The sequence below is a fragment of the Cornus florida genome, unplaced genomic scaffold, assembly GCF_030987335.1.
Source record: "Cornus florida cultivar Cherokee Brave unplaced genomic scaffold, ASM3098733v1 CherokeeBrave_3.0.0_Hap2_Chr09, whole genome shotgun sequence".
NCBI lineage: Eukaryota > Viridiplantae > Streptophyta > Magnoliopsida > Cornales > Cornaceae > Cornus > Cornus florida.
In genome coordinates, this window is record NW_026775579.1 from 42,020,170 (window position 1) to 42,044,960 (window position 24,791).

General features: G+C 39.0%; 1 non-coding gene across 1 annotated transcript; it reads right to left on the bottom strand.

Moving 5' to 3' along the window:
- Positions 1–2,518: 2,518 nt before the first annotated feature.
- Positions 2,519–2,625, bottom strand: LOC132275754 (small nucleolar RNA R71). The gene has a single exon (XR_009470729.1). It is a non-coding gene; the product is annotated as a small nucleolar RNA R71 (small nucleolar RNA).
- Positions 2,626–24,791: the final 22,166 nt, after the last annotated feature.

The following is a 24,791-nucleotide window of genomic DNA, read 5'->3' on the forward strand; positions in this document are numbered from 1 at the left end:
TCATTGGGGAATATTGTGTGCATGACCCCAGCTCATTTTGGGTGTCATTTGACCTACCTATATAAGGATAAGGATTGCTTTTTACAAGGAGGACATTATACCATATCATCTTATCTCTTAGAGAGCAAGCTTAGAGGAGAAGGAGGCTAGAGACACCATTGGAGACTTTTCGTCAACCAAGGAGCAAATCTTTATCATGGAGTTAGCCCTTGAGGGTTGGAGAAGCACTACCATGAGTGGCTAGACATCCTCTTGGGGCTAGAGTTAGCCCCAAGCATGCTTTCTACATCTTGATTTTGTGTATTATTGAGGGATTAGTGTTGTAATATATGTTTTCGCACTTATATATTATAGATCTTGTTTATTCAATGATTTATGTGGTTTAATGCTTCCAATTGATCATTTCATTCTATCCATATGTCTATGTATGCTAGAATAAATGTTCGTGTGTTTGTCTCTATTTCTTGTGCTATTGATGCATGTCTATGTGTATTAATGCCTTAGATCTAGAGATTGTCAAAACATTATGCTTAAAAGAATGCTCTTGTGATTTTCTAGATGGTCCATGCTCATTTCTTGATGGATTGTGCCTCTCCCTTAGCTTAATTAGTTTAATTTCATGTCATTAGCTTAATTGTAGTATAGTGGTAGCATAGTTGTTAGATAGGAGGACAATCCATGCTTGTTGTTTGATATTCTATACTTTTTAATGCAAGTAGCATATGTATCTAACCTTGTGGTGTGTTTGACTTGTGAGCTTAATCAAAGGATAAATGACTTGCTAGATATATTGTGCTTTTCACATGCTATTTAGACAATATATACTTAATTGCTAGATATATTATGCTTTTCACATGTTGATTAGACAATGTATGCTTAATTGGTTATCCTTACTAATTGAATCAACCAAACACATACACACATCAATATTGCAACACACATTTTCCTCATTAGTCACTAGTTAAGGGTGTAGAAAAACATTGTTTGGTGGTGATCTCTAAACCCAAAGATTTCTCTCACTCTCTTACTTACTCTTTGTTGCATTCAATTATTTAGTTTAATTTGTTCTCTAGTTTAATCAACCAACCAACCATTTGTTTGATCACTCGACCTATTAACCCTAATAGTGATTCCACAACCAAATTCGACTCCAATCCCTTGGGATGATCCCTACTCACCCTAACTATATTTTTAGTGAAGGTAGTAGTGGCTTCTATAAATGTAAAACTTGACCCTCGCCTTAATGCACACTCTTAAGCTTGTGGTGCGGCGACACACCATAGTTTTTGGCGCCGTTTCTGGGAATTAGGCAACGTCGTATTTGTGGGATCAATTAGGAATTAGTACTCTTTTGATCGTGTCTTTACTTTGTTTTTAATTTTTTTAATTACTTATTGTGTTTGTTCATCTTTGACAAGGAGCATTGAGCTAGGAGCCAAGCAAAGGAGCATCCAAGCAAAAGAGCTAAGCAAGCAAGGAAAAATGCTAAAAATTTTAAAAAAATTTGCTAAGCCAAGCTATAAATTTGGAATTGAAGTGCTAAAGGACCTTTGTGAGCTTTTTCTTACTCAATCCCTTAGTTAAATTGTCAGCCCCCGTGGAGGCTTATTTTTAATTTCTTAGATAAATCGTGAGCCCGCGTGGAGGCTTGTATCTTAATTGTTCTTTGCATCATTGTTGTTAAAGCATAGGAGTATGGATTAAGTGTTTGTGGAGGAAGTTTCATTGAAATTGTTGTGAAGTTGAAGTGTTTGTTCATTCATTGTATTTATGTGTTTTCACATTGTGCATGCACAGTCGTCGATCAGTAAGATCAACTCTTATCCCTCTTGATTTGCATCTTGAATCCGTTATTAGAAATCATAGAGGAAGAGGAAGTTCTAGTTCTACCCGATCCATTACATCAATGGAAGGCCATAATGAAGAGAATGTAGAGGACCTTGGTCACATAGACCAACAAGGTATCCTTCATCCAAATGTGTATCATGAGAACATTTAAGCACCATTAGGCATGCCTAGGCCATTCATTTACCAACCACAACAACATCAAAGCCAAGTTCCATTTGGAATGCCAAGGCCAATGTATGCTCCGCAACCTCCCATCATTCAAGGAAATCAAAATCAAGGTGCCCATGTTGCACCTCAAATTGCTAATCCTCCACTTGCTTTAAGAGATCACTATGTGCCTAATGAATACAATGCACCCATATGCATTCAATTGCCACCATTTAGAGCACATCACTATGAATTAAGTCACAAACCATTCAAATGCTTCCTAACTATCATGGACTTCCAAGTGAAGAACTTTACAAGCATTTGGATGAGTTTCTTGAAATATGTTCCACCGTAAAATATACGGACATGCCGGAAGAGGTTTTAAGACTCAAACTTTTTTCCATTCAACTTAAAAGAGAAGGCAAAGTATTGGTTTAACAATCTTAGGCCTTTTTCAATCACTTCTTGGGCAGAAATGCAACAAGAGTTCTTGAAGAAGTACTATCCGGTTTCTAAGACCAGTGCCATGAGAACCTTAATTCGAGAATTTTCACATGGGAATGGAGAAACGTTTCATGAGGTATGGGAACGCTTCAATGAATTGCTTAAGAAGTGTCCACATCATGACATGCCCAAATGGCAATTAGTTCAATATTTCTTTGAGAGCTTATCGAACAATTACAAAGGCATGGTTGATGCTTCCATAGGTGGCTCATACATTGATAGGCATGAGGATGACGTGTGGCGTTTTTATGAGAGCATGAGTGAAAATTCTTTGCATATAACATTATCATCCAAGAATGGTAGAAATTCACAAGGTAGGAAGAGTGTTGGCTTACATCAAGTCGACCATTCAAATGAAATAGCCGCCGAAATGAAGTCCTTATCTCAAAGGTTTGATCAATTCTTGATTAACTAAAACTCGGCGAACCAAGTATCTTCCTTCCCTAACCATTCTCATCGTGCATCAAATGAAACATGTATGACTTGTTCTAGTGTTTTTCATTCTACTTCTCATTGTCCTCACAGACAAGTGCAAAGTGAACCTAATGAACAAGTCAATGCGGCTTTTGTGAACCAAAGGAACAATCCTTATGGTACACATTATAATCCAAGTTGGAGGAATCATCCGAATTTCTCTTGGAAAAACCAAGGAGATGACTCAAACCTTTCCCAAGGCGGTTTTCAAGGGAAGTACATTTCACCTCCACTTTAAAACCAAGGATCCCAAGGTTATAGACCCCATCAATCACAAGGGAATCAATTTGCTAATTCTCATTTTCCCAACCAATCTTATTCCCAAGGTAATACTAGAAGTCCCGCCTTTGAAGAGAAGGTTTTGAATGTTTTGGGCACTTTAGAGGCTAACACTCAATTGCTTCAATCTCACTCTCAATCGATTGCAAAGCTAGAAACCCAAGTAGGGCAAATAGCAAGAACTCTCAATGCAAGAGAGAAGGGAAATATGCCTATAAATGCCCCACCTAAGCAACAATGTGCTGTGGAAACCCATTCCTCATCGGAAGGCCACACCATTGAACATGTTAATGCGGTGACTACTTTACGGAGTGGTAGGATTGTGGACAATCAAGTTGAAATGTCCAATGAAGAGAGTGAACCAGTGCAACCTCAAGTTATCACCCATCCCGTTTCACATCCCATTCCTCCTTCATTGCATATACATGATCTTGTGAATGAGAAAACTTCAAAATGTGATTTAAAGAATGATTTTGAAAATGATTTGAAGAAAGATTTGCTAAAAAATGAATTTGAAAAGGTTTTGTTGAAAAATGATTTGAAACAAAATGATTTGAAAACTTCTTGTTTTGAAGAGACTTCAAAGAAAAATTTTGAAAAAGTGTTTGAACAAAAAGTTCCATTTCCGAATGCCTTAAATGATCCATTTTAAAAGACAAGCAAAAGGCAAAAACCAATGAAATCATGGAAATATTTAGGCAAGTGAAAGTCAATCTTCCACTTTTGGATGCAATCAAGCAAATTCCGGCTTATGCCAAATTCTTGAAAAACTTGTGCACTCAAAAGCGGAAGAACAAGAGCCAAGCACCAAGAAAAGTGGTTTTGACCGAGCAAGTAAGCTCAATTTTGCAACATAACACTTTGCCAAAGTTTAAGGACCCCGGTTCACCTACTACTTCATGCATTATTGGTGATCATATCATTAATTGGGCGTTTCTTGACTTAGGAGCAAGTGTTAACCTTCTTCCATACTCGGTTTATGTCAAATTGGGCCTAGGTGAATTGAAATCGACATCGGTAGTTTTACAAATTGCCGACCGATCCATTGAGAAGCCTAGGGGTATAATTGAAGATGTTTTGATAAAGATTGACATATTCTTCTTCCCCGTTGATTTCGTTGTCATTGACACGGAACCGGTCCCCAATCCTTAGAGCCAAATTCCCGTTATCCTTGGCCGTCCTTTCTTAGCAACCGCTAATGCCAACATCAATTGTAGGACGGGGATAATGAAGATCTCATTTGGCCGCATGAAGGTGAAGTTGAATATCTTTAATCCCACACCCAATTCATTTGACAAATATGAAGGAGAGGTTAATGTTGTAGACAAACGTCATGAACTTTAATGTCAAGGAAATGAGTTTTTGTGTAAGGCCAAAACTTCAAAGGAATCATCTTCAATCTTGCATTCTAAAAATGTTGTTTCAAATTCTTGCTTTGAAAGGGCATGGAAGCCCAAAGATTGTTCTTGCATTGACAAGGGAACAAAAGTTTCTTTTGAGCTTAATCCAACAAGTTCTTCAAAGAACCATTTGTTGGGTGGAGTTCAAAGCATTTATCACCCCAACAAAGAGGGGATGCATTACAAGATCTTTGATCCGGGCTAAAAGAGTCCAACGTCTTGTTAGAGACGTTGGAGACTAGCAACGACATTTCGTAGGGTGTCAAAACCCTATTCCTCCCTTATTTCTATCTTAAATTTCATTTCTTGCGAAGTCTAGATACTTATTTTTGGTTCATATGCATTGATAGGAACTGTGATTAGGATTGTATGAAATTTTATGTTGTGATTGAGCATTTTGCACAAGTTCGATCGATCTCAAATGAGAGTTTGATCGATCGAACTTCCACCTATATCCAACACTTAGAAAAATTTTCCACCTGCATCCACCTGCATCCAAATCACCTCTCTGTCCTATCGTTCGAGACCTTTGATCGATCCAACTTCAAATTTCGATCGATCTCATGATCCAACACTTAGAAAATTTTTGAGCCTGCATCCACCTACATATTTCACCTCTCTGTCTCATCGATCGAAAACATTCCAAGATCGATCTGAAGTTCTTCGATTGATCCAACTTCAAAGTTCGATCGATCTTCAAGTTCCAACATTTAGCCAAATTTTTGAACCAAAAACCTGCATATTTTTGCCCTCTGTCTGATCGATCGAACATTTTGTTCAGATCGATCTCAGTTCTTCACCTCTCTATTTTGACCCTTGTTTGACTTTATTTGACTTTTTAATTTTCAAAAATCCAAAAATATTTTATTTTATTTTAATTTTCAAAAATCCAAAAATATTTTCTATTTTTCAATTTTAATTTTTAATTTTTAATTTTAGTTTTAATTTTTCAAAAATTTCAAAAAGTCCCAAAAATACTTTGAGGAGAGATCATCAAAGTTCGATCGATCTGAAATCTCAATTCGATAAATCGAACTAATCGGGAAATGTTTTTAAAAATAGACCTGGAGGGTCTCAAGATTGATCATTAAATTGATCCAACCCTCCAAACCCTTGTCCCTCATCCTTCCCGTCACCACTGTGCCCCATCGTCATCGTCTTCTCCGGCAAACCTCCAGGGAGTTCCAACCTTTGATTTTCTCTCTCTCCTCTTAGATTTGCATCACCATCTTTCTCTCATCTTCTCTCGTGACTAGAGGTGAGATCCGAACCATACTTTGTCCTTTCAAGCTTCAATTTGACAATATATGTTGCCTACATGCTAGATCTAGGATGAATGATGATGAAATCCACCATTGATGAGCTTGAAGCATGTTTATATATATGTGTATATATATGTGTATATATGATTATATATTTTGAATTTTGAATTGATTATGGGAGTATGGGCCATGCTAAGTGAGTAGAATTGATTGGATTGTTGTGTTGATGTGCCCACAACCTTGTTTATGTGGCCCCCGAGCTTCTAAAGTCACAGATCTGTGACCTTTGAGTTTTTACCTTTGCACAGTTCGATTGATCGAACTTCAATCTCAGATCGATCTTGAGAGATCGATCGAACTCATACCTCAAATCGATCAAAGTTTTGAGATCGATCTCAAACCTTTTTATGATCGATCGAACTTCACAGATCTCACACACACACTTCATTCATTATGTAATTTATTCATGCTATCTCATATATGCCCAATGTCTGTGATATTCCACATTGGATGCATTTCATACTTACACTGTTTAGCATGTTTCATACCCTGTCACTTACATAGATACATGTTATATATGTTTTGTCTATCTTATTTGACATGCATGTTTCTATTTTGTGCTTTTAATTCTTAATTCTGGCACTAACTCCCCTTGCAAGTTTTTAAATTATTTTTCAGGCTATGACTAAGCGCAAGACTGTTGCCAAGAGGCAACACGGGCTTCAGAGACATATTCGACCGAGGATAGAGGACCAGCAGAGCCCTTTCATACACATGAGGAGCCCTTACAGCCTACTTCACCTTAGTCATTTGCTTATGAGGCTGAGGATGATCATATTCTATCCACCTCTGCAGCTCAGCTCAGCCTGCGTTTACACCATCACCATCTCCATCACATGCTAGAGCTAAGCATTCACCAGTACCATCTCCACTACGCCAGCCAGCTCAGCCAGCTCGAGAGCGTGATAGGCCCGCGCTTAGATATGTGCATATGGCAGTGGACCATGAGTCGGTGTTCGACATAGATTTCTTCTCTAGATCAGTGCTGACTGATGAGCACTGAAAAGTGCGTATTTAAACCCCTTAAGCTTAGGCATTCTAGTACCTTTATCTATCTTACTTTACCGTTTTAGATTGATTTCGTATTATTTCCATTTTCAGGCACTTGTCCCGAAAATAAGCTAACTCGGTTAAATAAGAGCTTAATTGAAGCAATTCTGGGATTAAACAAAGAAAGGAGCAAAGTGGAGAAAGAAGGAAGCAAATGAAGCCAAAGGTGACAAGCAGCAAAGTTCGATCAATCTAAGTTCAAGGTTCGATCGATCGAACAACGATGGATCTCAGCACTTTAAGATAGATCCAAGCCTTGACCCAAAAGCATAAAGTTCCAAAAGTTGATCGATCTAACACCATCCTTCAATCGATCGAACACTTTTGTCCTCATTCAAATGATTGATCCTACAGCTATACTATCCACTAACCACTTTTATCTTTTTCACATAAATATCCCCTAAAAATATCTCGGATTTGTCTTTTTCCAAAAAGCTCAGCCAGTTGGATCGATCCAGCTTAAGTTCGATAGATCTCAGCCAGTTCGATCAATCCAAGTCTAAGGTTCGATCGATCGAACTTCCTCCAGTGAGAAAAAGTTAAAATTCCACCTCATTGAAAGTTGTCCTTTATCCAATCATTAGGGAATATTGTGTGCACGACCCCAGCTCATTTTGGGTGTCATTTCGACCTACCTATATAAGGATAAGGATTGCTTTTTACTAAAAAAGAAAAGAAAAGAAAAGAAGAAAACATTATTTTCATATCATCTCTTGGAGAGCAAGCTTAGAGGAGGAGGAGGCTAGAGATACCATTGGAGTTCTTCATCAACAAGGAGTAGATTTCAACCATGGAGTTAGCCCTTGGGGGTTGGAGCAACATCACCATGAGTGGCTAGACATCCTATTGGGGCTAGAGTTAGCCCCAAGCATGCTTTCTATATCTTAATCTTGTGTATTATTGAGGGATTAGTGTTGTAATTGATGTTTTGACACTTTGATTTATATAGATCTTGTTTATTCAATGATTTATGTGGTTTAATGCTTCCAATTGATCATTTCATTCTATCCATATGTCTATGTATGCTAGAATAGATATTCATGTGCTTGTCTCTAGATTTTGTATTATTGATGCATGTCTATGTGTATTGATGCTATTGATTTGGAGATTATCAAAACATAGTGCTTAAAGAAATGCTTTTGTGATTCTCTTGATGGTTCATACTTATCTCTTGATGGATTGTGCCTCTCCCTTAGTTTATTTTCATGCTAATAGTGTAGATGTAGTGTAGTTGTATTGTAGTGTTAAATGGCAGGACAATCTATGCTTGTTGTTTGATGATCCAAGCTTTTAAATGCTATTAGCATATGTCTCTAATCTTGTGTTGTATTTGGATTGTGAGCCTAATGAAAGGATTAATGACTTGTTTTGATTTATTGTGCCTTTCACATGTTGTTTAGACAGTATATGCTTCATTGCTTAGATATATTGTGCCTCTCATATGATGTTTAGATAATACATGCTTAACTAGTCATCCTTGCTTGTTGAATCAACCAAACACACACACACACCAATATTGCAACGCACCATTTGCCCTCATTAATCACTTGTCAATGATATAGAAATGCATTACTTGGTGGTGATCTCTAAACCCCAAGATCTCTCTCTCTCTTACTTACTCTTAATTGCATTTTCTTTACTATTACTTAGTTTAATCTAGTTGCTCTTTAATCAACCAACCAACCAACCAATTGTTTGATCACTGGACCTACTAGCCCTAATAACAATTCCACGACATTGCTCGATCCTCACAGTCCCTTGGGACGATCCCTACTCACCCTAGCTATATTTTTAGTGAAAGGTAATAGTGGCTTCTATAAATGTAAAACTCTTAGCCCTCGCCTAAATGCACACTCCCAAGCTTGACGCAATGGTGCGGCACGAATCCGCGGCCAGTTTTTGCCGCTGTTGCAGGGGATTGATTGATTAGATTAGGCAATGTCGGATTTGTGGAATTGATTAGGATTAGTATTCTTTTGATCGTGTCTTTACTTTACTTCTATTTTTCTTGTTAGTTACTTATTGTGTTGATTACTTGACTAGGTGCATTATTGGAGAGGAAGTAAGCAAAGGAGCCATTGAGCACTTAATTTAAGCAAGCAAAGAAAGCAAAAAGCTAAAAATTCTAAAATTTCTAAGCTAAGCTTTAAATTTGGAGTTGAAATGCTAAAGGACCTTTGTGAGACTTTCTTTACTCAATCCCTTAGTTAAATCGTCGGCCCGCGTGGAGGCATATTTTCAATTGTCTTGCATCATTGTTGTTAAAGCATGGGAGTATGAATTAAATGTTTATAGAAAAAGTCTAATTGCATTGTTGTGAAGGCATAGTGTTTGTCATTCTTTGTGTTTGTTGTGTTTTGCATTGTGCATGCATGTACGTCGTTCATTGAGACCAACTTTTGTCCCTCTTGATTTGCATCTTGAATCTATTATTAGAAATCCTAGGGGGAAAGGAAGTTCAAATAGAGCCAATCTATCAATGGATGACCATAATGACAATCATGTTGAGGACATTGGTCACATAGACCAATAAGGTATCCTTCATCACAATGTGCACAATGAGAACATACAAGTATCATTAGGCATGCCTAAGCCATTCATTCACCAACCACCACAACAACAAGGCCAAGTTCCATATGGAATGCCAAGGCCAATGTATGCTCCACAACCTCCCATCAACAATCAAGGAATTCAAAACCAAGGTGTTCATATTGAACCTCAAGTAGCTAATCCACCTTTTACTTTAAGAGACCATTATGTGCCTAAAGAGTATAATGCACCTACATGCATCCAATTGCCTCTATTCAGAGCACATCATTACGAAATTAAGCCACAAACCATTCAAATGCTTCCTAACTATCATGAACTTCCAAGTGAAGAACCTTACAAGCATTTGGATGAGTTTCTTGAAGTATGTTCCATCGTAAAATATACGGACATGCCGGAAGAGGTTTTAAGACTCAAACTTTTTCCATTCACCTTAAAAGACAAGGCAAAGTATTGGTTTAACAATCTTAGGCCTTTTTCAATCACTTCTTGGGCAGAAATGCAACAAGAGTTCTTGAAGAAGTACTATCCGGTTTCTAAGACCAATGCCATGAGAACCTTAATTCGAGAATTTTCACATGGGGATGGAGAAACGTTTCATGAGGCATGTGAACGCTTCAATGAATTACTTAGGAAGTGTCCACATCATGACATGCCCAAATGACAATTAGTTTAATACTTCTTTGAGAGCTTATCGGACAACTATAAGGGCATGGTTGATGCTTCCATGGGTGGCTCATACATTTATAGGCATGAGGATGACGTGTGACGTCTCTATGAGAGCATGAGTGAAAATTCTTTGCGTAGAACACTATCATCCAACAATGGTAAAAATTCACAAGGTAGGAAGAGTGTTGGCTTACATCAAGTCGACCATTCAAATGAAATAGCCGCCGAAATGAAGTCTTTATCTCAAAGGTTTGATTAATTTTTTATTAACCAAAACTCGGCGAACTAAGTATCTTCCTTCTCTAACCATTCTCATCGTGCATCAAATGAAACATGTATAACTTGTTCTAATGTTCTTTATGCTACTTCTCATTATCTTCACGGACAAGTGCAAAGTGAACCTAATGAACAAGTCAATGCGGCTTTTGTGAACTAAAGGAATAATCCTTATGGTACTCATTATAATCTAAGTTGGAGGAATCATCCAAATTTCTCTTGGAAAAACCAAGGAGATGGCTCAAACCTTTCCTAAGGCGATTTTCAAGGGAAGTACATTCCACCTCCACTTTAAAACCAAGGATCCCAAGGTTATAGACCCCATCAATCACAAGGGAATTAATTTGCTAATTCTCATTTTCCCAACCAATCTTATTCCCAAGGTAATACTAGAGGTTCTGCCTTTGAAGAGAAGGTTTTGAATGCTTTGGGCACTTTAGAGGCTAACACTCAATTACTTCATTCTCACTCTCAATCGATTACGAAGCTATAAACCCAAGTAGGGCAAATAGCAAGCACTCTCAATGCAAGAGAGAAGGGAAATATGCCTATAAATGCCCCACTTAAGCAACAATGTGTTGTGGAAACCCATTCCTCATCGGAAGGCCACACCATTAAATATGTTAATGCGGTGACTACCTTACGGAGTGGTAGGATTGTGGACAATCAAGTTGGAATGTCCAATGAAGAGAGTGAACCGGTGCAACCTCAAGTTGTCACCCATCCCGTTTCACATCCCATTCCTCCTTCATTGCATATATATGACCTTGTAAATGAGAAAGTCTTGAAAGATGTGTTTGAAAAAGAAGTTTTGAAAAATAATGTTGAAAAGGTTTTGTTGAAAAATGATTTGAAAACTTCTTGTGTTGAAGAGAGTTCAAAAGAAAATTTTGAAAAAGTGTTTGAACCAAAGGTTCCATTTCCGGATGCCTTAAAAGGATCCATTTCAAAAGACAAGCAAAAGGCAAAAACCAATGAAATCATGGAAATGTTTAGGCAAGTGAAAGTTAATCTTCCACTATTGGATGCAATTAGGCAAATTCCGGCTTATGCCAAATTCTTGAAAGACTTGTGCACCCAAAAGCAGAAGAACAAGAGCCAAGCACCAAGAAAAGTGGTTTTGATCGAGCAAGTAAGCTCAATTTTGCAACATAACACTCTTTCAAAGTTTAAGGACCCCGGTTCACCCACTACATCATGCATTATTGGTGATCATATCATTAATCGGGCGCTTCTTGACTTAGGAGCAAGTGTTAACCTTCTTCCATACTCGGTTTATGTCAAATTAGGCCTAGGTGAATTGAAATTGACGTCGGTAGTTTTGCAACTTGCCAACCGATCCATTAAGAAGCCTAGGGGTATAATTGAGGATGTTTTGATAAAGATTGACAAATTCTTCTTCCCGGTTGATTTCGTTGTCATAGACACGGAACCGGTTCCCAATCCTAAGAGCCAAATTCCCGTTATCCTTGGCTGTCCTTTCTTGGCAACCGCTAATGCCAACATCAATTGTCAGACGGGGATAATGAAGATCTCATTTGGCCATATAAAGGTGAAGTTGAATATCTTTAATCCCACACCCAATTCATTTGACAAATATGAAGGACAGGTTAATGTTGTAGATGAATGTCATGATCTTCAATGCCAAGGAAATGAGCTTTTGTGTAAAACCAAAACTTCCAAAGGATCATCTTCAGCCTTGCATTCTAAAAGTCTTGTTTCAAACTCTTGCTTTGAAAGGGCATGGAAGCCCAAAGGTTGTAATTGCATAGACAAAGGACCAAAGATTTCTTTTGAGCTTAATCCAACAAGTTCTTCAAAGAACCATTTGTTGGAAGGAGTTCAAAGCATCTATCACCCCAACAAAGAGGGGATGCATTATAAGATATACAAAAATCAAGTAATCTCTATACATGAATATCACTAGAATTAAGTAACCTCCATACTTGAAAATCACTAGATTTTAGATTACTTCATAATGAAACAACACAAACACAAGATATAGGTTATATACAAGCAATACCAATATGAAACCTTAGGTTCATTGATGAGCGTTGAATATTTGCATATTCGAGCCCCTAAATAGATATATGTTGCAGCCTAAAGTGATATATCTATCCTATTTTAGATTGATTTATGATTAATGTATGTTTGTAGGTACTTTCCCAAAAAAATGGTTAAAACCGGGACTTGATGATGATATTGAAGCTTACAGAGTCATTGTCGATCATCCAGAGCAAGCCGAGAGCTTAAATAGTGAAGTTTAGAAGAATTCAGAGTCTAAAGCTCAAGCCTAAGTCATAAGGCTCGAGCCTTACAAGTCAAAGAAGACAAAAATCAAACAAGGCATTAATGCTCCAGCCTTGTACCTTTAGGCTCGAGCTTGAACAAAGGGTGCTCGAGCCTGACCATAGGGTGCTCAAGCCTTGACCCTTAAGCTCAAGCACAAGGCGTCGAAATTTAAAGATTTAATTTCCAAGCTCCCAGACCTCGTGCCTTAACTCAAGGATCGAGCACCATCCATTGAAGCTCGAGCCTTGAGAACGAAATGCTCGAGCATGGTACCTAGTGCTCGAGCCCATGAAGCTTTGATCGAGCAATGTTAAAAAGATTTCAATACCAAGAATATTCTAAGTGTTGAAGAAAAAGATGCTTTGAAAAGTAATTGAAGAAATTTGGCTAAGTGTTAAAGTAAAGATCGAGCACCATTTTTGAAGCTCAAGCATCAATCCAGAAAAGCTCAAGCCTTGTTCCTAAAGCTCGAGCCTTGAACCTTAAAGCTCGAGCCTTTGCTCCTAAAGCTCGAGCCTTCCATGACATGTCAGATTAAGTTACAAGATTGCTTCTGTTTCAAGCCGTATCTCATTCCAGATGGGCCAGAAGACCTAAAAGCCCACAAAATCCTTATTTTCTTCTATAAAAGAAAGCTCAAGCATTGATAGAAGGGTCCAAAATACTAAGTCCTTTTGCCGTGTTATTCAGAAGGCTGATACTGTGGTGGCTTTTAGGGTTTCCACAACCTTAGAAAGTGAAGATCCTGAGAAGAGAAGTGTCGTCTGTGACGATGGAGACCACTCCAACATAGATGACATCCGACCTCGTCATGAGTAGCTAATTCCTCTCTTAGGGCACTAATGTAACCCAATCTAGTATTATGGTTTGATTGTTTTGACTCTGGGATTTATTTGATCTGAGCTAAAAGAGCCCAATGTCTTGCTAGAGACGTTAAAGACTAGCAAAAGCATTTGTAGGGTGTCACAACCCTATTCCTCCCCTATTTCTATCTTTCATTTCATTTCTTGCGAAGTCTAGATACTTATTTTTGGTTCATATGCATTTCAAGGAACGTTGGTGAGGATTACATAAGCTTTCATGTCATTATTGAGCATTCTGCATAGTTCGATCGATCTCATACTTGAGTTCGATCGATTGAACTCCATTCTGCATCCAACACTTAGAAAATTTTTTTACCTGCAGAAACCTGCATCCAAATCACCTCTCTGTCCCATCGTTTGAACCAACTCCAAGATCGATCAAGAGACCTTTGATCGATCCAACTTCCAAGTTCGATCGATCTCATGATTCAACACTTAGAAAAATTTTGAGCCTGCATCAACCTGCATATTTCAGCTCTCTGTCAGATCGTTCGAAACATTCCAAGATCGATCTAAAAGTTTTTCGATCGATCCAACTTTCCAGTTCGATTGATCTCATGTTCCAATACTTAGCCAATTTTCTGAACCAAAAACCTGCATATTTTTGCTCTCTGTCTGATCGATCGAACTCTTGTTTCGATCGATCTCAATCTTCATTTCATTATTTTGACTTTGTTTTGACTTTTCAAATTTCCAAAAATCCAAAAATATTTGTATTTGTATTTCATTTTATTTTATTTTATTTTTCAAAAAGTTTTCAAAATTTCAAAAATATTCTATTTTAATTATTAGTGTTAATTTAATTTAATTTACCTAAAAAAAAAAACATCAAAAATATTTTATTTTATTTTCCAATTTTTAATTTTAATCCCAATTTTCAATTTTCATTTTGCAATTTTCAAAAATTTCAAAAATCAAAAAAAAAACTTTGAAGAGAGTTCATCAAAGTTCAATCGATCACAGTTGAGTTTTGATCGATCGAACTCTGTCGGGAACGTTTTTAAAAATAGAACCGAGGGTTTGCAAGATCGATTACAAAGATCGATCTAACTCTCCCTCATCCTCAAAACCCTAACCTTTCTTCGTCGCCGTCATTGTCCAACCACTTCACCATCTCTAGCGAAGCTTTCCGGCGAGTTTCCAAGCTTCACATCTCTCTCTCATCTCGGATTCCATCTTTCCTTCTTCGCATCCACTTCTCTCACTCGTTCAAGGTAAGAACCGAAATCCACTTTGAGATTTGATATTCGATTTGATGATTCAATGATTTACATATTCGATTTAGGTTGCTTAGATGGATGAATCCGCCATTGATGAGCCTTCAAAGCATTATATATATATGTGTATATACGTGTGTATGTTTTGTAGATATTTTGAGATTTGTTTACATTTGTTGGAGTTTGGGCCTTGATTTGTGATGGATTTGTTGATTTGATGTGTTGTTGGGCCCACGAACACGTTCGTGTGGGGCCCATGCTTCCAAAGTCACAGATCTGTGACCTTTGAGTTTTCAACGTCGCACAGTTCAATCGATCGAACTAGTATCTCCGATCAATCTTGAGAGATCAATCGAACTCATGTCTTCGATCGATCGAAGTAGTGAGATCAATCTCACTTATTTTCGATCGATCTAACTTTTGTGATCCATCTCACTTCTTTTTATGATCGATCGAACTTCACCGATCTCACTCACACACTTCATTCATCATATCTTATGTTCATGCTATCATATCTATGCCCAATGCCTATGATATTCCACATTAGATGCATTTCATACTTACATTGTTTAGCATGTTTCATATTCTACCACTTGCATAGGTTCATGTCATATTTGTTTTGTCTATTTTACTTGACATATATGATTCTGTTTCATGCTTTAAAATTTCTTATTCTGGCACTAACTCCCATTGCAAGTTTTTCTTTTTCTTTTTGCAGGCCATGGTAAAGAGGAAGACCGTTGCTAACAGGCAACACGGGCCCACCCGACATACTAGGCCACGGACAGAGGAGCCAGCAGAGCTCTCTTATGCACAGCGGGAGCCAGCACAGGCTACCCCGCCTCAGTCACTATCTCATGAGCCTGAGGATGACCACATACCATCCACTTCTGCGGCTCATCCGGCTTTCACTCCATCACCATCTCCACCACAGACTGGAGCTGAGCATTCACATATACCACCTCAGCCAGCTCAGCCTGCTTAGCCAGCTCATCTGGGGCGTGATAGGCCCACGCCTCGATATACCCACATAACGCTTGACCATGAGTCCGAGTTTGACACGGCCTTCTTCTCTCGATCGGTGCTGACCCGATCCGCCTACCAGGATATTATTCAGAGGGGCCTAACCGCTATTCTTGCCCCCGTTACAGAGCCAGCCTACCCACGGCTGGTTTGGTTGTTCTACCAGAACCTCCGACCATCGCCGCGTACCACAACCGAGATGGTCACTTTTATCGATGGCCACCCGATCACCATTACAGTGGACACTTTAGCCCGCTCTTGCCACTGTCCACACAGATGTCCCCCAGAGCTTCAGGACACATATCCAAGGCTATTCAGGCTTTCATATGCCGATATGGCAGTTTTCCTCACAGGTCACCATGCCAGTGGCGAGACCTTCGCCACCCGGACATTTCTTCCCGACGACCTTTGGTTTACTGATTCCGTTCTTTACCGGAACATATACATGGCGGGGCACAAGATTCAAATGAGGGGCAATTATCTGATAGCCCTTTACTTTTTCTACACTGGGCACTAGGTGTCCATTCCCGCGCTCATCTGGAGCGTGATAAGGAAGCTGTATGACGAGTACATCAGCAAGGAGACACCCGGACGGACTAAGTCTCTTCCTTTCAGCCACCTCATCACCCAGATCCTCATTGACCAGTGCTACCCCATCCATCCTCGGGAGCACCCCGAGAGAGGTTCATGTCACTTCCTCAGGAAGGACTGGAACAAGATCTACCGCTTCATTATTACCAAGTTGCAGGACCACGCGGTACTGGCTTCAGCGGAGTTGGAGCTAGAGGAGGCACAGGCCCAGGCCCAGGCAGAGGCAGAGGCACCGACAGAGGCAGCAACAGCATATCCCGCAGCGGATGACGCACCAGTCGATCCAGCTACCGAGCACTTAGACATAGACTTAGAGCGCCCTGCAGATGATGTAGAGCAGGACTCTCCAGCCAGGTCGCCCATTCATAAGCAAGAGTAGACTCAGGAGCTTTCTTTTGATTCATCTATGCCTGAGACTCCAGATATGACCCCCGGCTTTGGAGTACGTCTGCAGACGCTTGAGCATGCTGTTGTTTCCATCCGAGCTGACCTCACAGCCCACAGAGCTGATTTTGCTGCCTTCCGCACGAATGTCGCAACCATGTTCAGAGAGTTATCCAAAGACATCCACGGAGCCAGACCTGCCCGTCTTACCTCATCCTCATGAGCTCCCAGTCCTTTCTATCTTATGATCCCTCTCTCCTTTTGATACTTTACTATTGTCACTATACATTATTATTTTTACAGTCGGTCTGTCGGCTTTGATATTTTTGTTATACCTGCACTTTATCCGTTTTATATATATCTATTTTTGCTATGGATGTCATATGATTGTATTCTCATATCTGTATGTTTGACTCCATCAGGTGCATCACAGTGACTTCAGTGAGAGAGTGCTACCCAATTTCCAGGACCACCCTTATACCTCTCTCATTTCTTTATCTGTTTATCCCATTTATTCTTGCATGTCCACTATGCACTAATTATCCCATTTTGTTATCAGATAAGTTTATCCAAGTGCCAATTTTCAGGACCACAGTTCATCCCAAGTTTGGGGGGGCCATGCCACCCACTTTGGATACTTCAGTCCCGATCATTCTTGCTTAGTTGCACTGGTATATTCTTTCATTTGTTCTCTTTACACATTGAGGACATTGTGCCATTTAAGTTTGGGGGGACTGGTGCTTTACAATGTTAGTTTTAAATTCAAAATTTGAGCATGACTTGTGTATTTATTTCTATGATTGGTTCATATCTAGCTATGATTTTGATCTTTTGAGGACTATTTTGCTTAAAATTTAAAAATTTCTTGACTTGAGAGTCCAATATTCCTTGTATGCCTTATGAATGCCATTTAGGAGTATGTTTTTTGAAAAATTGATATCAAGCTTGCATTTGTGGTCCACATCATCATGATTTTGTGATTATTTTGAGATTCACTCTAGTCTTCTACACTAGCACCGGCGCACACTAGCATTCATTTGTGGGGTACATGCTTTGTTAATTATTGAATTGGTTATATCCCAATTGAGCTAGTAGTGCATTGAAAGCTTTCATTCTTGATAAAGGTGGATAACAACCCCTTTTCGCTAAGTAGCCGGGATTCTAGCCTCATCAAGCACTGAACTTCTCGCGCCGAAAGGTGGAGGGCCCAAACTCTAGGTTAATAATTGAACTTGTCAAAAAAAAAAAAAAAAGCAAAAGCAATAAAAAAAGTGAGGACTTCTCCCAAAAGGTGAGAAGTTGGAAATGATTAGATGGTTGTTGTCTTCATTTGTAGCCTAGTTGATTTGAGCTTGTAAGTCCGTAGGGGTATTTGAATGCTTAATGCCCTAAAGCCATCTGGTTTGGGAGTCATTGACCTAACGCTCGACCTCATGAATCGCTAGAAAGCTTAATAGATCAACACATTGCACTATACTTCCATCTTTGATCCTATATATATATATATATATATATATATATATATATATAAATCGAGTGAAAAGAATTAGTGCACCTAGAACAATAAAGCTTTAATAAAAGGTCCACTTTTGTCTTGATGATCGGTACTAGATTTGTGTGCTAGTTTGAGGGTAAGGATGTGATTAATTCTTTAGTTGGCTAAGATAGCAACACATTGATGCCGGACCACTCAAAAAGGATTCTAGAGTTGTTTTGATTTGCATGATCATTTTCTTGAAGTGTGGATGACCATATTTGCTTGTTTGATGTTGAAATTTTGAGAGATTGCTTGGAAATGTTTGAAAAATTGCATATTTGAGGTAATTTTCTCCAAATGCTTGTTTGCAATATTGGTGCCCCTTTTGAAAGAATGAGCTTAATGTTTATGGGTACCATTTTTGGAAACCCTCATGAGACTTCACTCATCCACTAGGGGTAATCTAGGGGTTTAAAAGGCTTGTTGCATGTACTAAGTGCAATCGTGTTCCCTACGAAAGTGGCGTTATCCATTTATTGTTTTCTAGTTCATACTTGTATAGTTATTTATTTCATTCCTTTACTTTCTAGTTCATTGCTAGGGACTAGCAATATTTAAGTTTGGGGGTGTGATGAGTGCTGAAAAGTGCGTATTTAAACCCCTTAAGCTTAGGCATTCTAGTACCTTTATCTATCTTACTTTACCGTTTTAGATTGATTTCGTATTATTTCCATTTTCAGGCACTTATCCCGAAAATAAGCTAACTCAGCCAAATAAAAGCTTAATTGAAGTAATTCTGGGATTAAACAAAGAAAGGAGCAAAGTGGAGAAGGAGGGAAGCAAATGAAGCCAAAGGTGACAGGCAGCAAAGTTCGATCGATCCAAGTTCAAGGTTCAATCGATCGAATAATGATCTATCTCAGTACTTCAAGATAGATCCAAGCTTTGACCCAAAAGCATAAAGTTCCAAAAGTTCGATCGATCCAACACCATCCTTCGATCGATCGAACACTTTTGTCCTTATTCAAATGATTGATCCTATCCACAGCTGTACCACCCACTAACCACTTTTGTCCTTTTCACATAAATATCCCCTAAAAATATCTCGGATTTGTCTTTTTCCAAAAATCTTAGCCAATTGGATCGATCCAGCCTAAGTTCGATAGATCTCAGCCAGTTCGATCAATCCAAGTCTAAGGTTCGATCGATCGAACTTCCTCCAGTGCGAAAAAGTTAAAATTCCACCTCATTGAAAGTTGTCCTTTATCCAATCATTAGGGAATATTGTGTGCACGACTCCAGCTCATTTTGGGTATCATTTTGACTTACCTATATAAGGATAAGGATTGTTTTTTACCAAAAAAGAAAAAGAAAAGAAGAAAACATTATTTTCATATCATCTCTTGGAGAGTAAGCTTAAAGGAGGAGGAGGCTAGAGACACCATTGGAGTTCTTCATCAACAAGGAGCAGATTTCAACCATGGAGTTAGCCCTTGAGGGTTGGAGCAACATCACCATAAGTGGCTAGACATCCTCTTGGGGCTAGAGTTAGCCCCAAGCATGCTTTCTATAACTTAATCTTGTGTATTATTGAGGGATTAGTGTTGTAATTGATGTTTTGACACTTTAATTTATATAGATCTTGTTAATTCAATGATTTATGTGGTTTAATGCTTCCAATTGATCATTTCATTCTATCCATATGTCTATGTATGCTAGAATAGATGTTCATGTGCTTGTCTCTAGATTTTGTGTTATTGATGCATGTTTATGTGTATTGATGCTATTGATTTGGAGATTGTCAAAACATAGTACTTAAAGAAATGCTTTTATGATTCTCTTGATGGTTCATGCTTATCTCTTGATGGATTGTGCCTCTCCCTTAGTTTATTTTCTTGCTAGTAGTGTAGATGTAGTGTAGTTGTACTGTAGTGTTAAATGGGAGGACAATCTATGCTTGTTGTTTGATGATCCAAGCTTTTGAATGCAATTAGCATATGTCTCTATCCTTGTGTTGTATTTGGGTTATGAGTTTAATAAAAGGATTAATGACTTGTTTTGATTTATTGTGCCTTTCACATGTTTAGACAATATATGCTTCATTGCTTAGATATACTGTGCCTCTCACATGATGTTTAGACAATACATGTTTAACTAGTCATCCTTGCTTGTTGAATCAACCAAACACACACACACCAATATTGTAACACACCATTTGGCCTCATTAATCACTTGTCAATGATATAGAAATGTATTGCTTGGTGGTGATCTCTAAACCCCAGGATCTCTCTCTCTCTCTTACTTACTCTTAATTGCATTTTCTTTACTATTACTTAGTTTAATCTAGTTGCTCTTTAATTAACCAACCAACCAACCAATTGTTTGATCACTCGACCTACTAGCCCTAATAACAATTCCACGACTTTGCTCGATCCTCACAGACCCTTGGGACGATCCCTACTCGCCCTAGCTATATTTTTAGTGAAAGGTAGTAGTGGCTTCTATAAATGTAAAACTCTTGACCCTCGCCTAAATGCACATTCCTAAGCTTGACGCGGTGGTGCGGCACCAATCCGCGGCCACTGACCCGATTAGCTTACCATAACATTATTCAGAGGGGCCTTGCCGCTATTCTTGCCCCAGTTACAGAGTTAGTGTACCCGCGGCTGGTACGGATGTTCTTCCAAAACCTCCGACCGTCCCCGCATATAACAGCAGAGCTGGTCACTACCGTAGATGGCCATCAGATCACGATTACTATGGACTCTCTAGCCCGTTCATGCCATTGTCCACACAGATGCCCTCTGGAGCTACAGGAGCTATATCCGAGGCTATACAGGCCTTCTTATGCCGACATGGCAGTATTTCTTACAGGTCACCATGCCGATGGCGAGACTTTTGCCACCCGCACATTCCTTCCAGATGACCTATGGTTCTTCGATTCCATTCTTTTTCGGAATATATATATGGCCAGGCACAAGATCTAGCAGTGAGGAGACTATTTGACAGCCCTCTACGCATTCTACACAGGCCACTGGGTATCTATCCCCGCGCTTATTTGGAGCGTGATGAGGAAGCTATTTGACGAGTATATCAGCAAGGAGAAGCCCGGAAGGGCTAAGCCTCTCCCTTTTGGCCACCTCATCACCCAGATTTTGATTGACCAGCGCTACCTTTTTCATCCTCGGAAGCACCCTGAGAGAGGTTTCTGTCACTTCTTGAAGAAGAACTGGGACAAGAGCTACAATGCCATCATTACTAGACTGCAGGACCATGCAGTAGTGGCTGCAGAGGAGGCAAAGGCAGCAACTCAGGCAGCAGCAGCAGATCCCGCAGCGAACTATGTACCAGTAGGTCCAGCTGCCGAGCATAAAGACATTGATTTGGAGCGACCTGCAGATGACGCAGAGCAGCACTCTCCAGCCAGGTCGTCAGTACATGAGAAGGAGCAAACTCAGGAGCTTTCTTATGATTTATCCATACCTGAGGCTCCTAGTCAGACCCCCGGCTTTGGAGAGCGTCTTCAGGCTCTTGAGGATGCAGTGGTTGCTATCCGAGCTGATACTGCTGCCATTCGAGCTGATGTTGTAGCCCACCGAGCTGATTTTGCTACATTCCGCACGGATGTCATAACTGCACTCCAAGACTTATCTCGCGATATCTGAGGAGCTCGCCCTGCCCGACCTGCCTCCTCCACCTAAGATTTCCAGTTCTTCTATCTTTTTATACTCCACCTCTGTGCTCTATACTTCATTTTTATCACTGTATATTATATTTGCAGCTGGTCTGTCGGCTTTGATCTTTTGATGTACTCTATACTTTATTTTCTTTATATATGCTTTTGTTATGGATGTCATGTATTATATTCTTATCTCTGTATGTTTGACTCCATCAGGTACATCACAGTGACTTCAGTGAGAGAGTGCTACCTGATTTTCAGGACCACCCTTATACCTCTCTCATTGCTTTATTTCATTTACACTTGCATGTCCACTATGCACTGATTATCTCTTTTTGTTATCTGACGAGTTTATCCGAGTGCCAAATTTCAGGACCACAGTTAATCCCAAGTTTAGGGGGGCCATGCCACCCAATTTGGATACTTTAGTCCCGATCATTCTTTGCCTTCATTGCACCGGTATACTCTTTCCTTTTGTTCTCTTTACACATTGAGGACATTGTGCCGTTTAAGTTTGGGGGTATACTCTACAGTGTTAGCTTTTAACTTTAAAATTTTGAGTATGACTTGTGTATTTGAGAGATTTTCTATGATTTTGAGCATGACTTGTGTATTTGAGAGATTTTCTATGATTGGTCCATATCTAGCTATGATTCTGATCTTTTGAGGACTATATTGCTTAAAATTTAAAAATTTCTTGACTTGAGAGTCCAATACTCCTTGTATGCCTTGTGGAAGCCATTTAAGAGTAATTTTTTTGAAAGATTAATATCTTGCTTGCACTTGTGGTCCACATCATCTTGATTTTGTGATTATTTTGAGATTCACTCTAGGATTCTACACTAGCACAGGCGCACACTAGCATTCATTTGTAGGGTACATGCTTTGTTGATTATTGAATTGGTTATATCCCAATTGGGCTAGTAGTGCATTGAAAGCTTTCATTCTTGATAAAGGTGGATAACAACCCCTTTTCACTAAGTAGCCGGGATTGTAGCCTCATCAAGCACTGAACTTCTCGCGCCGAAAGGTGGAGGGCCCAAACTCTAGGTTAATAATTGAATATAAAAAAATAAAAAATAAAAAAGTTGCAAAAGTAATAAAAAGTGAGGACTTCTCCCAAAAGGTGAAAAGTGGGAAATGATTAGATAGAGGCTGTTTTGATTTGTAGCCTAGTTGATTTGAGCTTGTAAGTCCGTAGGGGTGTTTGAACGCCTAATGCCCTAAAGCTGTCTGGTTTGGGAGTCATTGATCTAACGCTCAACCTCATGAATCACTAGAAAGCTTAATAGATCAACACATTGCACAATGCTTCCATCTTTGATCCTAAAAAAAATAATAAAAATAAAAAAATAAAAAAATAAAATATTGAGTGAAAAGAATAAGCGCACCTAGAACAATAAAGGTTTAATAAAAGGTCTACTTTTTGTCTTGATGATCGGTACTAGATTTGTGTGCTAGTCTGAGGGTAAGGATATGATTAATTCTTTAGTTGGCTAAGATAGCAACACATTTGATGCCGGTCCACTCAAAAAGGATTTTAGAGTTGTTTTGATTTGCATGATCATTTTCTTAAAGTGTGGATGACCATACTTGCTTGCTTGATGTTGAAATTTTGGAGATTGCTCGAAAATGTTTGAAACATTACATACTTGAGGTAGTTTTTTTTCCCAATGCTTGTTTGCCATATTGGTACCTCTTTTAAAAGAATGAGCTTAATGTTTGTGGGTACTATTTCTGGAAACCCTCACGAGACTTCACTCGTCCACTAGGGGTAACCTAGGGGTTTAAAAGGCTTATTGCATATGCTAAGTGCAATCGTGTTCCCTACGAAAGTGGCGTTATCCATTTATTGTTTTCTAGATTCATACTTGTATAGTTGTTCATTTCATTTCCTTACTTCGTAGTTCATTGCTAGGGACTAGCAATATTTAAGTTTTGGGGTGTGATGAGCGCTGAAAAGTGCGTATTTAAACCCCTTCAGCTTAAGCATTCTAATACCTTTATCTATCTTACTTTACCGTTTTAGATTGATTTCATATTATTTCTATTTTCAGGCACTTATCCTGAAAATAAGCTAATTCACCCAAATAAGAGCAGAAATGAAGCAATTTTGGGATAAATAAAAGAAAAGAGCCAAGTGGAAGCAAAAGGAAGAAAAATGTGGAAATTAACATCTTCGATCGATCTCAGATCAAAGTTCGATCGATCCAACATGATCGATCTCAGCACTTCAAGATGGATCAGAGCCATGATGACATTTTCAGAGATCTCGAAAGTTCGATCAATCCAATATCATTCTTCGATCGATCGAACTGCTTTGTCCTTATCCAAATGATTGATCTTATCTAGTTATACCACCCTACCAACCACTTTTGTCCTTTTCCCAAAAATATCTTCAAAATATCTTAGAGTTGTCTTTATCCAAAAAGCGCCACCAGTGAGGATCGATCCAACCTAAGTTCGATGGATCTCAGCCATGTTCGATCGATCCAAGTCCAAGGTTCGATCGATCGAACTTCCTCCAGTGTGAAAAAGTTAAATTTCCAGCTCATTGAAAGCTGTCCATTATCCAATCATTGGGGAATATTGTGTGCACGACCCCAGCTCATTTTGGGTGTCATTTGACCTACCTATATAAGGATAATGATTGCTGACATCATACCATATCATCTCATCTCTTGGAAAGCAAGCTTAGAGGAGGAGGAGGCTAGAGACACCATTGGAGACTCTTCATCAACCAAGGAGC